The sequence below is a fragment of the Macrobrachium rosenbergii genome, chromosome 12 (assembly GCF_040412425.1).
Source record: "Macrobrachium rosenbergii isolate ZJJX-2024 chromosome 12, ASM4041242v1, whole genome shotgun sequence".
Lineage (NCBI taxonomy): Eukaryota > Metazoa > Arthropoda > Malacostraca > Decapoda > Palaemonidae > Macrobrachium > Macrobrachium rosenbergii.
Window position 1 is genome coordinate 84,751,215 of NC_089752.1, and position 16,398 is coordinate 84,767,612.

At 35.9% G+C, this 16,398-nt stretch overlaps 1 protein-coding gene across 1 annotated transcript in view; it reads right to left on the reverse strand.

Annotated features, from left to right (window-relative positions):
- LOC136843747 (probable ATP-dependent RNA helicase vasa-like) overlaps window positions 1-16,398 on the reverse strand; it is a 711,228-nt gene that overhangs the window by 479,262 nt on the left and 215,568 nt on the right. The gene's annotated exons all lie outside the window — the stretch shown is intronic.

Below are 16,398 nucleotides of genomic sequence, written 5' to 3' on the forward strand. Positions count from 1 at the left end.
TCTGCTTGTCCTCCTGGTTGATCATACCTCACTGCCTTGCTCCTCATATTGATGTAATTTGTCTCTGTTGACTGGAAACTGTAATCTGACGTGTTACGTTTGTATTTTCTTGTGGTGTACTGGGCGGTTTTTATTTTGCCCCATGTACCCCAGATGTGTGTATATGCACTGTGTGTTTTGCTTGCCAATTGGTTGATCTCTTACGTGTTTAGCTTAAGTTGCGTGTGTAGCTTTAAGATTATATGTACCATTTAAGATTGTATGCACCATTGTTCCTATCCAATTTCGTGTAATATTGTGCTTTAGTAATGTTAGGTGGTTTTGGGGAACCCTTCCCCGTCGTACTGGGGACCTCCCCTAATCTTTCTAGTCTTAAGTCTTTAATGTGCCTTAGGTTTAGTGTTTTTCTCACATGTAAGAGATTCCCTCATTAAAACTGCTTTCGTAATTTATGTTTTTTCTTCAGATTACCCAGTTTCCTCGTAGTTTGCAGCCTTGGCATGATTCTCTGTCACTATTTCACCGGCTGACATGGGACTGGACTCAGAAAAGGGATTTTGACAAAGGAAAAATCTATTTCTGAGGAAGGTCCCGTGTCACCCGGGTGACCCTCCCTGACTCACCTATGGCTCCCCCTTTTCTTGCACATGCCAAGTCTGGGGTTAGTGCTAGCATGGAATGAGGTAGGTGGCGCTGGTGTCGCTGTCCTGGCGGGTGTTGGGTGTAGGGGCTGTAACGGCTCACCGCTCTGTTCCGGGGTTTTGATAGGAGAGGTCTTTCGAGTAAGTCTCCGTGGTAGTGGTATTTCACTCACCCTTCGTTATACCGACGTCTTCCTAGAAGACGCTCGACTGGGGTAGTAACCCCAGCTTTCCTGAAAGCTCTTTTTCTCTGGTATATCTAGCATATTATACCTAGAAATTCGTGCTGTAATGGAATTTCACCGGGTGACATGGGACCTTCTCAGAAATAGATTTTTCCTTTGTCAAAATCCCTTATATATATATATATATACATACACATATACATACATACATACATATAAATATCTGAGAGAGAGAGAGAGAGCATAAAGGTCTTCTGTAATATATAATATATATATATATATATATATATATATATATATATATATATATATATATATATATATATATATATATATATATATATATATATATATATATATATATATATACAGGCAGTCCCGGTTTATACGATGTTATAAATAGGCAGTCCGGAAGAAATTTGGCCCCAAACCGGCAGAATAATCATAATTTGAAGGTTTTTGATGTAAAACTCAATAATAATGCAGTTTACGTCGTTTTCAATGCACCCAGAGCATTAAAAGTAAGGTTTTCTTATGATTTGACGATTTTCGACGATTTTCCGGTTACGACGATTTTCAGGTTACTGAGCGGTATAAAACGGAATATTCATCAGAAATATATATATATATATATATATACAGGTATTCCCCTACTTACGATGGGGTTAGGTTCCAAAACCCATCGTTTGTTGAAAAAATCGTAACTCGAATATGGCCTAGCCTACACTAGGGTAATCAGTACCATCTATACATATATAGGCTCAGCCTACACTACACAGTATACTTTATACATATATGGTTGTTTAAGAAATTTTTGGTACAGGTAGTCGTCGACTTACGACCCGACAGAATAATATATAATAATATTTAATTTTATATTTTGCTAAAATTTTTTGATGCACTCATATCCGAGAGAAGCTTTCGGCAACATAGTGTGTTTGTGTCGTTCGAAAATGGTAAAAGAATCATATTTTTGTAATGTATTTTGTATTTCTATTTTTGCAAATAAATCAAATGTAATAACAAATTACCGTATTTGATGGCTTATAATACGCATGTCTGCATAGGATGCACCCCAATTTCAGCAGGAACTGAGGGAAAAAATAAGGTTTTAGCCTATGATGATTTTGTAAAAACTGTAGTATTAGGTTATCATATGCATATTGTTTTTACCAACAGAATCAACAAAACATTAATAAAGATTATTTACCATATTTATATTTATCAAAATATGTATTATACAATTACGATCGAATTTTCGTCTGCTGCTGAAAGCTACCTCATAGGTTTACCAATAGATCGCAAACATTCATTTGTAAACATTGTTTCTTACCGCCAGAATCAACAAAAACATTAATAAAGATGTTACCTACAGTAATATATGTTATATATATCCATTATATATTATAAAAGTATGCAATCAAGGGGTAAAATTCAATAAATAAAAGTGTTTCCTATGTAACAGCTCGAGTCTCGTAAGCAACTGAACAAAGCCATGTTATTATTCTTAAAAGAGAATGCTAGCACGAGTTACGAAGTATCAACTCAACGAAGCCTTGTTATTATGCCTAAAGAGAATGGTAGCAGGAATTGTCAACCACCAATTGATCGAAGCCATGTTGTTATCGTAAAGAGAATGTTAGCAGGAATTGCCAACTACCAACTGAACGAAGCCTTGTTATCCGTAAAGCTCTCGAGATAATCACCAAAGGTCACTGTTTATATCTATAAATGTGGAACCATCCGCTGTAGACTATGATAATGATATTAACATTTTAATGAAAATATCGATAATAACAACGTAGATATTGATTATAATACTAGTAGTAGTAATTGCGGTGATGGTAAGTGTGATAATGATAAATAATTATAATAAACTTTGTTTTTAATAGGTTATTAGGATAACACCGAATTTTACGTAGGCTACAACATTTTCATGTATAATTTCGGCCAAAATTCTTAAATTTTGAGCCTACATTATACATAGGTTACAGGGGATTTTTAGGCCATTTTTTGTTAAAAAAGTGCGTCTTATACGCCGTCCAAATACACCAGTATGTATTTAATTCAAACCTATAAATAAACAAAAGATGTCATATAGAAAGGATTGGCAATGCAAATGGCGGATAAGAAAATGTAAACAGACCAGACAGATGGTTTGAATGCCTACAATAAAAATGTTAAATACAGTAATAAAAGTTATTAATCAAGGAGTTCAAGCATGATAAGATTTCATATGCTAAACGTAAAAATAGGTACTATACATGCACATTTTTGGATAATATAAAATGTATATGTAGGCTAGTCATACTTAGGATATATGATGTAGGTACAGAATACATGTACATATGTGGTTGGTCGACTTACGACGAGATCGACTTCCGACCACTCTGTCAGAACCTAATGCCGTCGTAAGTCGACGACTATCTGTATAAGGTTACTAACAATACTTTTATCATTCTCTTACTTTTTTAACTAGAAGATGGAATAAAGAAATGGAGAAAAAGAAGTTGGTCTATTGTAAGTTGGTCTCTCTTCTTGCCTGATTCTACGGCAACTGTAGTGTACGCTGCCTGATTGTATGTTGTTGCCTGCGCCAGTTGCCCACGAAATTTAAAAATACGTATTTTCAAAATATTGTCGTATCGATATTAATTGCTAACCCCATCATAAAAGCGAATTATCGTAAGTCGAATTATCGTAACTCGAGCACTACCTGTATACAGGTTGACCATCACTAATCCAGCAATCAGTACCCTGGAACAATCAGTAATCCGGCACAAATTTCGGCTACAGTAATTTCTAATGTTTCCGCACTAATTTTCAAATTTCCCGGGTCGCTGCGCTAACTCGCTCGCCGCCCACTTCGATTTGGTTGCGCATTGTGCTGCATCAACAAACTGGAGGTGTTTGTAAACATAGGCATGCTTTTGCTGTTCCATTTTTTACATTTATTATTGTCTTTTGGCCAACGCTATGGTATATTGTATAGGCTACATATACGGTAGCCTAGCCTACATTATACTAAACTCTATTCACATATTAACAGTATTATACAAACATCAGCATAACGAATGTGCATCTTTTTCATGGATCTTTTAAAAAGTTATGCTTTACTACATTGTATACAATGCGTATATTCCCATATATTGCTTTTGTATTATAATTTGCGATCATGTTTTGTTTTGGGAATCGATAATGCGGTGTTTATTTTGCCGCATTTAACTCAGTTCAGAGAGCTTTTCTTGCTTCTAGTAAGCGTAAATGAATATAGATTCTTTATTTACTTGGCACAAGGATATTTTTCGTTATACGAAATGTTTTTAAGTCGAAATATAACTTAAATACGTCTTGTTGTGATATTAATTTAGCTATTTTTTCGTTAATATGTGACGTTCGCGGGAATCGTGGCTGGCCGTTTTGGGGGCATGTTTGTTTTGTGTAAAAAAAAAAAATAAAGATTCCGTTCGCTATTTTCTCTTGATTTTATCATAATATGAGCTTTACGTATTTATCTTTTATCGGCGTGAAAACAGCAGTAATTTGTATTCTTTCATGCCCAGTAGTTTTTATTAAAATACATTCTCTCCAATTTTATTTACGGTTGAGTTTCATCCATGTTGCCGATGCACGATAATTTATAGTCATTAGCAGCCTGAACATTGTTTTCTCAGCTTCAGCTACAACTTGCATCTTAAAAGTTACTGCAGCAGTATATTTCCCTGCCGATCTTTTCTCCAAAGCGAATAAGGGTATAGTGTAAAAAATATATCAGTTCTACTGTGCATTACTTAACGTCATTTGTAACAACTACAGTAATTGTTTAACCGTACGATGGTTGAAATACAAGAATAATAGTTGTTATCCGGGACGATTATTAACAAAACAACAGTTTCCCATTCGGTTGTTTATTACTGTACGCATTTACGCAAGAGTATAACGTTACTAACAATACTTTTATCATTCTCTTTTACCTTTTTAACAAGCAGATGGAATAAAGAGATAGAGGAAAAGAAGTTGGTCTCTCTCGCTGCCTGCGCGAAATCTAACAATATTTCCTAAATATTTTTGTATCGGTATTATTTGCTAACCCCATCGTAAACTCGATACATCATAAGTCGAATTATCGTAACTCGAGCACTACCTGTATTTGATAATTGTCTTTTCTTTATTAACCAACTTGTACTGATTTATGGGATATTTTAATTCTAGGATGTGGTGCTTAGCTACTGGGTTTCGTGTATTCTAGCCTAATAAATGGCTGATCCAGCAAAATGGCTAATCCGGCACCCTCTAGGTCCCAATGATGCCGGATTAGTGATGGCCAACCTGTAAATAATATATATATATATATATATATATATATATATATATATATATATATATATATATATATATATATATATATATATAATATGTTCATAATATACACAATTGTGTCTGTGTGTATGTATGTATGCATATATATATATGCATATATATATTTCACTGATCGGGATTATGAAAGAGAGAGAGAGAGAGAGAGACGATGTTGATAGTTTTAAAATGATGAGCCATGAGACCAAGTAATTGAAGACTAACCAAAACAAACCTCAAGAGATGGGAAAGGAAGGAGGAGTTAGAGGAATGATTATGAAGTGAAAAGGTCAGCAAAATTGACCTGATTTGTCCTTGCCAAAAGTGGGAGTTAAGATTGAACCATTAAGAGTAAAGTAGACGTCCTCAAGGAGGCGGAGTTTTATTCAACATAGGTCCAGAGTTCATTCTGATCAATTTTTAGCCAGAGTTACTTGAAAACCAAATTGGGTAGGATTGTGTCACTCTCCTCTCTAACATCAAGAAATTTCTAAGTCCAGTGTGGCTGGCCGTGTGAAAATTTAGTGTTAGTGTTAGAAAAACTTAAAAAAACCGTGCCCGGTGAATACTTACCCCCTCCTGAAAAGTAAAAAATTATTAAAGACAATTTCAACCTCTAACTTACTGAGTCCCAGTGTGGCTGGCCGTTACTATCAAGTAATAAAAGTATGAAAAAGAACAGAAGTGAAAAGTCATTCATAGTGGTTCAATTTCAACATAAAATGTGGTGCATCGCAACAAAAAAAGTCATTCATATGTGGTGCAACGCAATACAAAAAAAAACTAAACCGCATAACAAAAAATTTGGTGGCAGTTTCGGAGGATTTCGCCCAGCGCACATTTGAAAAACATTAAAGTTCACGGCCCTAGAGAAATTTACAGAGAGTGAGCAGTGTGCGCGGCGCTAAAACTAACTCTCAATTTAACAGCGCAAATAATCTCAAGACGGTCTTCAGCACTAGAAACACCAATACAACATCAACACTGTAGCAGAAGGAAACGAAGCAGAACGAAATATTCCAAGAAGCAGTGAATCTTTTTGCGTCGATCGAATGAAAAATTGACAGCGGTAAATCTCTGCCTAGTTTGAAACTTCCGAACATTCGCATAAGATCAACCAGAAATTCAGTTTAATAATTATATATGACCATAATAAGAACAATAGTAATAATCACGGCATAGAACAGCGGTGATTTTTATAAGAAAAACGAAATTTACGAAAGAAAGAATCAGCAACTCGCGCTATACTACGCCGATCGCAGAGAAGAGAAGAGACGAAAACAAACTGTGTTGGCGGACGTATGAAAGTCGCTAATATCTACGTCAGTTCAGTGAACTTTTCTATCGTGTACGGACTTAAATACACGAAATTCCCAAAATTTTTGGTCGCTAAAAGGGAGACTTAGCGAAAAGTAGCGGTAGCAGAGCAGTGACGACGACGACGGCGACGAATGAGAGCGAAGAAGCGGAAGACGACGAGAGAGTGAAGAATTCGGAACGGCGATAAAGTTTTTAGAAGTCAACGCGTTGATAACCGCCTCTCGAAAGGAAGTGACGCCTTCAATCAACAATTTGGAAGGATTCAAATTTTTTCTTCGCCAAATTCAGCAAGTACGGACTGGAAGTCGGCCGAGCTGTGCCGAATTATCGCTGGATGCTAACGACAAATTGCGCTCAAGTGCAATCAGCGCGATCTTCAAGTGCAAGGCGACACGAAGCTAATTGAATAGTAAACATTCATTCCTAGTATCGGGGAATTATCAAGAAAATTTTTTTTTTTTCTCTGAATAATTAAATTTTTTTTTGTGTGCGTGAAATTTTTTATATAATTATTTTTTCCTGCAGTGCGCAAATAATTTTTTTAAACATAAATAATTTAAGTAAATTATTTTTCTTTTGAATAATATTCTGAATAATATTTCCTTATTGTTGTAAGAAGGAAAATTTTTTTTTTTTCATATTTAGTAATTTTTTTTACGAAATAGAAATTTTCGTTCACTTGGTGATAGAGACAATTCTGTTTAAATTATTCTATCATAATAATAATTTTTTTGTTAAACACTTGGCGCAGCATTTTGCAGTGGAACCCAAACAATTTGTATAAATACTAATATCAGACTTTTTCAGATTGTGAGAGAGTCCTATGAAGGAATGAGTTAGGAAAAATTTGAAATTTTTTTTGTATAGAGGGATACAGTCAACTCAGCAAACATGCAATTGAAGTAAGTACCTGATTCTCAAATTTTTTTTTTCAATTTTTCATTCTTGGAATCATCATTGAATATTTTATGAATTAATATGAATAAACTTTTGACGAAGTTATCTCCCGACTGCAACAGACAAGAAGCGAAGACCAGACTCCATATAACCTAAGACCTGTACCTGAACGACTTTCTAGACCAATTGATCCTAGTAATACTAGACCCAGACGTTCTCGTAGTCAAGGTCCCCCACTTAGTTTACCGAGTGCGCCTAACCCTTCAGTTGTAACCACTAACCCAATAACTTCCATTGTACCTAGAAATAACATGGCGCAAGCCGCCGTAATAACCCAAGCCACTAGATTTTGTGGAACGGTAGACCCAAGTAATGTAGATAAAAGTAGATTAGAAGAATATGGTGTAAATCGATGGATAGCAGACACAGAAAGCAGAATTTCAGCTGCTGGTATCACAGATGAGAGAAAGAAAATAGATGAAGCACTCTTGTATGTTAGTATGGAACATGGTGATGCACATACAGTTCTTCATTCAGTACTTTTTAGGAATATTACTCTGTTTAACGAATTCAAGAAACAGTGCTTACAGTTTTGGCAACCAGAAGCACAGAAAGATCCATGGTATAACATAGGAACTTTCCATCATCAGAAATATGAGGGTAATCACTTAGTTTTAGCCACTAGAGTAGAAGAAGCTATAGATAGAGTGACGACAGATATGAAAGCTGTAGGAATTGTTGTTGGAAGGAAGGATGAATTTGATGATGATGAAACAGATTTAGCTAGTATATCCAAGGTACTTAGATATATGTCATTAGGACCAATCTACGATGCTTTGGGTAAGGAAGAAAGAGTAGCCTTAAAGAAGTACTGTGATAGGAAGCCAAATGATGGAATTGTACAAACTTTGATGTACATAGAAAGGAAAGTAAAACAGAATTCATCAAGTAGTAGTGCAGATTTTACGGGAACCGTAGCTAGTGGAAACCCAAGAAATAATAGCAATCAGTCCAATAGAAACCAAACAGGGCAAGCTAGGTCTAGGCATCAGGGAAATAGAAATTCGTTTGATAGAAATGGTGGGAACAACAATAGGAGATTTAATCAATCAAATAGAAACAATCAAGGTAGGCCGCCAAATAGAGGTAACAATGGGAATACCACTGGAACTAATGGAAATAACAGTGGAAATAACAGGACTCCTGGACAGAGGGGAGCTAGTCAAGGCCAAAATTCAGGGAATAATAGGCCACAGTTCAATAGGCAGAGACAAAGTTGTGGAAATTGTGGTTATAACAACCATACAACACAGAATTGTAGAAGAAACAAATGGTGTTCGAATTGCAATAAGACAGGACATTTGATCCAAAACTGTTGGTACAACAAACAGGGAAATTCTCAGGGTCTCAAAATAACCAAAGTACTCAGCCTAATAATCAGAATACCTCCCCAGTAACCCAAATCAAGGGGATTCTCAGTGACAATCACAGAGAGTGCAGCAGAAAGGTCCATCCTTACAGAGAGAAATAGTGACAGTGAATAAGGATGTCCCCCCCCCAACAGACATTACTCGAAGTAATGAAATAGTGTTTTCTGTAAAGAATTTTAATACGTGTCAGGAAGAGTTGCCTATCATACAGGTACACTTAGAAGGTGTACTGAGTTCCATATTGTTGGATACAGGCAGTACTGTAAGTATCATAGATAAAGGCACTTTAACAAAACATATAGGTTGTGAGCTTTCCCAAATGAGAGAATCCTATAGGACCATAAAGGGGATCGCTGGAAAGCAAATAAGGGCTATAGGCAATGTCAATTTAGAGATAGAAATTCTAAATAAGAAATACAGGGAAGAGTTTGTGGTGTTGGAAGAGAAATATTTTCCAGCTCAAGCTCTATTTTCCTTCCAGGCTATGAAAAGATGTGGAATTACACTAGATTGTAGCAATGGAAGAATAACTATCAAGGAAATTGATAGAGGAAATGTTTGCTCTCTTGAAGAAGAGGAACAGTTTCAGATAAACTTGATCACTTTACCTGAGACAGCCTCATCTGAAGAAGTAGACATCCAACAGATAGAAATAGAATTTAATGCTAACCGGGTAGGACAGTGTGTAGAAATTCAATGATAGAAGAAATAGGAGAAGATAGACAAACTACTTTTAAAAGCCTAGAAGCCACTCAGGAGGAATTCTCAGATAGCAGGTATGAACCTGATAAACTCAAGTGCACGACAAGTAGATACCTCCGAAGAACTTAGTTCTTTTCCCAACCTGACGATCCTGACACGCTAATAGATTGTAGTCACTTAATAATAAGAGAAGATACGGAAGAGAAAGTATCTCAATGAGGTGTTGCTGTTAGGCAACCTAAAAATGACAGAGATAGGTTCTGTGATACAAGATGAAGTTTCTGAGATAGTACAAGATGAAAGTTCAGATGATACTGATGTCTGTTACACTGCCGATGCACAGAATGCAGAAGAGATCTGCTTAGTTAGTACTGCCGATGATAATCTTGTAAAACTCAAATTAAACAATAGCGTTATACTGCATCCACAAGGTCTGACAAAGGTTTGTCTTAGAATTGTAACAGATAAAAACCTAGGTGATACAGATGTGTTATTAGTTAATGAAGACTTACCAGACTTTGTGAAAATGGACAATTCCCTAGTAAGACTTAATGGTGGAAATTGTACGACTTATGTGTATAATTATTCTGACAAGAGACTAGAATTGCATGCCGGCATAGAATTCTGTAAGGGAATTGTGATTACTAACCCTTTACTAACCCTAAGTGAAAAAGCATTTGTCTCTGTAGCTGACACAAGAGTTAAATTAGAAGAAGGGAAGTAAATAATACAGATTTTCCTCATTGTAGGGACAGGTTAATACAGATATTAGAGAAATATAGGAGTGTTGTAGCAGTAACAGGAGATAAGTTTAGGAAGGACAGATGTCCTGCAGCACAAAATAGTCATAGAAGATGGTGCTAGACCTTTTATATACCTAACTACAAACTTCCAATAAGTCAAAGACCCATTGTAGACGAGATGGTTGAAGAGATGAAGGAAGATGGAGTTGTAATCTAACCTTCTAAGTCACCTTATAATTCACCTTTACTGCTAGTTCCAAAGAAAGACGGTACATGGAGGATGGTAATTGATTACCGTAAATTGAATTCCCATCCCTGATCGAATGATCGAATGCCAATGCCAGTCATTAATGACATGTTAGCTCAATTAGGAGGTGCCAAGTTTTTTCTAGCCTCGATTTACTGAGTGGATATTGGCAAGTTCCTCGATGAAGAATCCAAGCATCTCACGGCATTCAGTACTCACAAAGAACATTTGCAATTTGAGGTAATGCCGTTTGGTCTTACTTCAGCTCCTTTAACTTTAACGTTTGTACGTTTAATGCTGCAAATCTTGGGAGATGTTGAAGACGTATCGGTTTATCTTGATGATGTAATAATTGCTAGTAAGGATGTAGAGAGTCATTTCAAGACAATAGAATTAGTATTAGATAGGCTCAGAAAGGCCGGTTTAAAGGTAAAAATTAAGAAATGTCAGTTTCTGAAGAAATCTCTAGAATATCTAGGACATGTTATCAGTGAACATGGTTTGAAAATGCAAGAAGGAAAGATTAAGGCTATTGTAGACTATCCAGCCCCAAGAAATTTGAAGGCACTAAGAAGATTCCTAGGTATGGTAGGATATTATCGACCTTTCATAAAGGGATTTGCTACCATAGCAAAACCATTAACTGAGTTAACTAGGAAAGATGCTAACTATGAGTGGAAAGATGAACAGGAAGCAGCGTTCAAAACACTAAAGGATATGTTGATAACAGATCCTATCCTAGTTTATCCAAACTTCGAGAAGGAATTCTACTTAGCCAGTGATGCTTCAAGTACAGGACTAGGTGCCGTCTTGATGCAAAAGGATAAAACAAGGATGAGGACTGTATACTATGCCAGTAGAGTTTTGAATGCAGCTGAAAGAAATTACAGTACGAATGCAGCTGAAAGAAATTACAGTACAACATAAAGGGAATGTTTGGCATTAGTCTGGGGATTACAGAAATTTAAGACACATTTTGCTAGGACATAAAATTAATGTTCTTACAGATCATAAACCCATTTGTGATCTTTTCAAGAAAAGGGCTTTTACCAACAATATGAAGTTCAATAGATGGTTCGTTAGCGTATTAGAATTTGCCCCAGAATTTAGATACATACCTGGTAGATATAACACATTAGCTGACGCCTTATCTAGAGATCACAAGAAGAGAACGAGAAACAAATTACCACTCATAATTTCGCCTTCAGTTGTCAAATCACAGACTTAGATTTAGACAAAGTTCAAAGTTCGTCAGGAACAACAAAAGGATTCTAGAATAAGGGAAGTAATTGGTAACCTCTTGCAAGGTGAGAAAAATTCAGAGTTTCAATTGATAGATGGGTTATTGTACAAGACTTCAGACGAACCAAATGCTTGTTCACGTTTGTACATTCCTAATACACTAATACAAGACGTTTTAGAACTAACCCATTCATACAAGTTATCAGGACATCCTGGAATTAAGAAAACATGTAGAACAATCACTAGAAACTATTTTTGGCCTCGATGTAGTGAAGATGCTACTCGATTTGTTCAGAATTGTACCCTATGTAATATAAGGGAATGGGGAATGTCACGTCAAGGCTCCTCTGGAAATGTATCCTTCAGAATTAAATCCTTTTCAAGTAGTCACAATGGATTTCTTAGGTCCATTCCCGAACACCATCAGAGGAAATAAACAGATTTTAGTTTTCATTGACTATTTGACCAGATACGTAGAAATTGTTCCAACTAGAAACAGAGAAGCATCAACGGTGGCAGAAGCCTTTAGTCTAGAATTATAACCAGACATTCATGTCCTCAAGTTTTGCTCTCAGACAATGCTGCTGAATTTACTAGTGACTTTTATGAAATACAGAAATGTCAAATAACAGCATATAAGCCAAGCTCAAATGGAGCAGTAGAAAGAACAAATCGCAAGATAAAGGATGTTCTGAAAACATTGGTAACCCCTAGCACTGAAGACTGGGACTTGACTCTTGAAGACATACAATTTACTCTAAACAACACAGTAAATGAATCAATAGGAGAAACTCCTCATTTCCTATTGTATGGCTACCAAAAGAGAATGCCAAATTCACTTTTGGATGATGCCACACCACCCAGACGACACGTACAACTACGAGGACTATATTGCTTGGAAGACAAGACGTACGTACGAGACCGTTAAAGTCACCAGGGCTAGATTAAAGGAGTTACATAAAAAAAATCTAGTAAGTATTACAATAACAGATCCACCATACCCTCGTTAAAGGTAGGACAACAAGTTTATGTACTCAATCATGTTCTTGAAGGACCTAATATTAAAGTATCACCAAAATTTCGAGGTCCATATAGAGTTTTAGAAGTTTTGAAGTTTTGAAGTTGAATATTCAAGTTAATGCATGAAATTACCTTGAAAGAATCCATTGTACATTGGAACCACATTAAAGTAGTTCATTCAGAACCTTGGTCGTCTACCCAGTTAAAAGATTTGTCCAATAAAGATAAGATAGATAATAAAATAGAATCTTCAATGACCCCAAGGTATAATTTGAGAAGAAGGTAATGGCAAGTGCAATGGTAAACAAATGTAGTTGATAAGATTTTTACTGCTTAATAACATTATTTCAGCAAATGGATTGTATGGTGGTTGGCAGTGAGTCAAATTGTGAACTCACTCGTACAACTAAGGAAGGGAGCCATCATCAAGGATGGCATGGCAAGGTTAAGATGATACAGGACCTAGCCATTGTTAAGATCCAGACGGACTCCATTATCGATCAGAGAGAGCAGTTAGTCCAGCTGAGCAATCAGATACAGGCAGGATTACAAAGTGTCCAAGATAGAAATTTGTACGACATGCTCTCCAAGTTGCAGAGGGACATCGATAGTGTTATGCCAAGGAAAGTAGTAAAGCGATCACTCATACCCTTTATAGGCGTCGCTTTACACAATCTCTTTGGAGTGGCGACCGATGGTAATGTTGAAAGGCTAAAGGAAAGAGTGGCACAACTTGAAAATTGGGCTTCTGAGCAGGGCACTGTCTATAATAAAGTAATAGGAAATGTCAATCAAAATCAGAAAATGATCACAGTGCTGAAAGAATTTGTGAATAGTGCCCTCCATAATGTTTCATCAGAAATTGCTAGAATCCATCAAACAGAAATGATGGAGCAACTGCTCATAGAAACAAGTAATTTCCTTCTGGAATACAAGGAATTACTCAATGCAATCATGATGGCAGGTAAAAAACCTGCTGTCGCCTTTTCTGATAACCCCTAGTGAAATTGAAGCCATTATTCAGAAATGTGTTGTGAACAATCACTTGAAGCCACTAGTAGAAAATATAGTGGACTATTATGGCCTGATCACAGTGAAAGTGGTAGCCAATCAAATCATACTAGTGATCCCTTTCAACAATCCAGACGTCAACTCATTGATGTCAGTCTATCCATTCCCAATGGTAGTAGATAATAAGTCCATTGTACTAGAAGGAACAGTTCGACACTTTGCCTTGCAGCATGATTCTTTCCTAGTGACTGAAATTCCCGAACATAAGTTCAGGGAATGTGTCATGCTTAATGATGGTGTATATGTTTGTAACATTGTGAATTTCTATGAACCATTGAGTGCTCTTCATTGCCTAGATGATCTTGTAAACAACAAGAATGGTAAGAACCATTGTAAATATATACCGTTTACAGAAACTTTCAAGGCTCAAATCATTGATGATGAAATTTTTGTGTTCTCAGCAAACAGATTGAATGCTAAGATTGACTGTAAGTCAAACAAAACAGAAGTAGTTTTCATTAACGTACACTCATTTTCATCTGCTTGTGAATTGGTCATTTTACATAATTTGTATTACAAACCTACAGTCTTCACGACATACAGTTTGAATTTCAGTAAAAGTGTACATCAGTTTGCAGTTATTAACGAATTTCAACTTTCAGAACTGGAATTGGAGACATTCACAAAGCTAGAAGAGGTTCATACTTTCTTTCATACATATAAGACCGAGATTTCTCCTATCATGTCATTCATAAATGTCATTCTTTTGGTACTGTTTGCTTTCATTTCTTTTATAATTGTCAGGAAATTGATATTGAATAAGCTTACCATAATCAAAGGACATGATGGACAGAATCCTTCCTAGAGAGTGATAGCGTTTACCATTGACTTGCACTTGAACATTTGATGATTGATTTTTTTTTTTTTTTGATTTTTTTTATGTTTTGATAACCAAGTTATCATGATTGATAACAGAGCATTTAGGCATTTGATATATTTACTTTGCCATAATTTTCTGCATTTAGTTTGAGTATTTGATATATATAATTCATGCTTTATTGTTTGTGTTTAGCACTATGATGCATTATAATATTTCTTGCATTTATTGCTTATTTAATGAAATTATTGACATTGAAGTAATTGACTATAGTCAAGTTTTTCTTTGAATGTATATTTAGGCATTCATATAATTTTATTTCCATGCACCTGCTTACATGACTACTTTATTCATTTTTGCATTACATTATTATTGCTAGGTTTGCTTAGTTGGTTGGCTTAGAGTTAATTTTTTTGTAATTTTGGTAGTGTTGACATTGCATTGTAATTTTGTACATTGTAGTCAATAGGTTACTGAGTGATGTTATGAATGAAGAGAGATTCACTACAGTGAAGATTATTTAAAATTGAGAGAGAGAGAGAGAGAGAGAGAGAGAGAGACGATGTTGATAGTTTAAAATGATGAGCCATGAGACCAAGTAAATTGAAGACTAACCATAACAAACCTCCAAGATGTGGGAAAGGAAAGGAGGAGTTAGAGGATAGTTATGAAGTGAAAAGGTCAGCAAAATTGACCTGATTTGTCCTTGCCAAAAGTGGGAGTTAAGATTGAACCATTAAGAGTAAAGTAGACGTCCTCAAGGAGGCGGAGTTTTATTCAACATAGGTCCAGAGTTCATTCTGATCAATTTTTAGCCAGAGTTACTTGAAAACCAAATTGGGTAGGATTGTGTCACTCTCCTCTCTTAACATCAAGAAATTTCTAAGTCCAGTGTGGCTGGCCTACCAAGTATCTTTTGTCCTATGAGTAACGGAGTTCTCGACTTATTGCAGAACATCAACACAATAAAAAAGAAGCAGAGTCATTCAAACATTAGTGTTATAAGAATAAAAATGTAAAAAGTGCCCGGTGAATCCATTAACCCTCCCTCCTGAAATAGTTACATAGTGTGAGAAGAATTATTTACCAAGTATCTTGCGTCCTATGAGTAACCGAGTTCTCGGCTATTGCAGAACATCAACACAATAAAAAAGAAGCAGAGTCATTCAAACATTGGGAATGCACAAAACAACATAACGAAGTGCATATGCGTAATATATATGCATACATACATACATACACACAGACACACTTGTGTATATTATGAACATATTGTGTGTGTGTATATATATATATATATATATTATATATATATATATATATATATATATATATATTTTCTGTGGTGGCGGGTTTTCCGTTTTCTTTTGCCTCTCCTAGGATCGCCGCTCCTAGGCTAACAAGTCACGCAGATTCAGTCATACCCAATCATTTAGATTGATTTAGGTAAGTATTTACCTGTCACCAACTTGTATGTAATTTGTTTGTTTTTCTCAGGTATCGGAATGTATTCAACTTCGTTACTGTCCATTTGTGTAACTCAGTGTATTTGTTGTCAAAGGTCACCCTAATTCTCATTGTACTCCTCGGCGTGACGTCAGTCCGCCGCTATATAAACCGCCTGTTTCCTCAATAAAGCAGCAGTAACCCTATCCTGCTCGTTTCTTTTGCACCTCTTAAAGTGGTAACCCCGGAGTGGTTCCCAGAGCCATTAGCGAACTCATACG